Below are 2,385 nucleotides of genomic sequence, written 5' to 3' on the forward strand. Positions count from 1 at the left end.
GAGAGGAGGTGGCATAACGGCTCAGATCCAAGGTACAGGATTTGCTTCTGAATTCTGGTTATTGGCCAGGCTTGTAATAGTCATCAGTAGACTGATAGCCTAGTATTATGAACCTAGAGGGCCTAGATCTAAACTGTCTCTGATTTTCTTATATGTATAGTCTGTTCCTCAAAAATGTGTGATTTTCTGGCAAAGTATAGTCAGTAAATAATGATAAATATGTGACTTTCAGACTTCATTTTCTTCAGAAATTTCTTGTTAAGACAACACTTGTTATACTAGCAACTTTCTAAGTATGTAAGAGCAACATTTAACATCTGTTCTTGATTTTGGGTCTTTGTTCTTCGTTCCTTTTTTACCACCTTTATTAAAATATCACTTAAAATGTAGGCACACATACACTAATAGAAAAGACAACAAAATGCATTAACATTTTTCCCATTTATACACACAGTATACACGTTTTCTTTCTTTATAACAATTGTCTTTCAGTCCAGCATTACATAAATCACTCAATTCCTGCCTTCTGTTAAACCTTAGTCCTCTCCAGGAAATTATTCTGCATGTATCATTCCCACAAATCCATTTATTTCTGTGTAATTTGTTCTTTCCCTTTGCTAAAGATCCCTCATCCAGTTCTTTTCTCTCTTTTTCATTATACAATGACTGGTCATTAACATTCAAACTGAGCACTCTGGTTGTTCAGCCCAACCAACGTGCCCATTGTAAAAAAGCCTGATCACATGGACTTTCTTCTGTGAATACATGCTACAGCTTTTTAGTTTTCTTGACTGTAAAAATAAAAAAACAAGTTTGAAATACGGGCAGTTTGGGGGTTTGAGAGAGAGAGGGTTAGAGAAAATAAAAGGAAAATAAGGTGTTATGCAAAACTAAAGAAACATATATATATATATATATATATATATATATGGCTTCCATACACTAGATCGAATTTTCACTAATTTGAAATAGTGCATGGAATGCTCACTGCAGCGAAAGTGCACTTATGCGAAGTTCAGTACAATGAACGGGTGTTGTACTGAACTTCCGTGCAGTACTCACGGACCTTAGGGTTAAGGCAAGGTTCATAGTAAGGGGATAGCCCTTACCATCACCCGTGTCCTAACCCTAAGGTCCGTGATGACTGCAGCGCAGTGAAGGACATAGCAATGTCCTCCACTATGGTGCGATAGTCACAAACCTTAGGGTTAGGGCATGGGTTAGGGTAAGGGGATAGCTTTACTAACTACCCCCTTACCCTAACCCATGCCCTAACCCTAAGGTCCATGACTATTGCACCATAGTGGAGGACATAGCTTGTTTTTTTATGTCCTCCACTGTGCTGCGGTGTTTTCGGTGAAGTGCACTTACGCAAAAGTTCACTTTCGTTAAAGTGAACTTTCACAGAAGTGAGGCTTCTTATTACAAGTTCGAAGTAGTGGACTTTCATTCTTGTAATAGGAATCCATATAAAAATTGTATACACCCCTGTTAAAATGCCAGGTTTTTATGATATAAAAAATGAGACCACAATAAATCATTTTAAAATTCTTCCCACCTTTAATGTGACCTATAACCTGTACAATTCAATTGAAAAACAAACAGATGTGTTGGGGGAAAATATAAAAAATAAAAAACATACAATAAGCTGGTTGTATAAGTGTGCACACCCTTAAACTAATACTTTGTTGAAGCAGCTTTTGCTTTAATTACAGCATTCAGTCTTCTTGGGTACACACCTGCCATCAATTAAAGCGACTCTGATTAACCCCAAATAAAGTTCAGCTCTCCTAGTAGGAAAATACAGGAGATTGTTGTCATATGTAGTACACAGCCAGTACTTTCCAGAAATTTCTGCAGCTCCTTTAGTGTTCCTGTAGGTCTCTTGGAAGCCTCCCTGACCAGTTTTCATCTTGTCTTTTCATCAATCGTGGAGGGACATCCAGTTCTTTGCAACATCCCTGTTGCTTCATATTTTCCCCACTTTTTGATGACTGCCTTCACTGTGTTCCATGGTATATCCAATGCTGTGGAAATTTATTGTACCCTTCTCCGAGCTGATACCCTTCAACAATGAGATCCCTTTGATGCTTTGTAAGTTCTCTGTGAACCATGGCTTTTGCTGTAGCAGGCAACTGAGTAAATGTCAGGAAAATCCTACTAGGACAGCTGAACGTTATTTGGGGTTAATCAGAGTCTCTTTAATTGCTGGCAGGTGTGTACCCAAGAAGACTGAATGCTGTAATTAAAGCAAAAGCTGCTTCAACAAAGTATTAGTTTAAGGGTGTGCACACTTATGCAACCAGCTTATTGTATGTTTTTTATTTTTTATATTTTCCCCCTAACAGATTTGTTTTTCAATTGAATTGTACAGGATATCGGTCA

This window comes from Protopterus annectens, chromosome 10.part0 (assembly GCF_019279795.1).
Source record: "Protopterus annectens isolate FY-2018-M chromosome 10.part0, PAN1.0, whole genome shotgun sequence".
Classification (NCBI taxonomy): Eukaryota; Metazoa; Chordata; order Ceratodontiformes; family Protopteridae; genus Protopterus; species Protopterus annectens.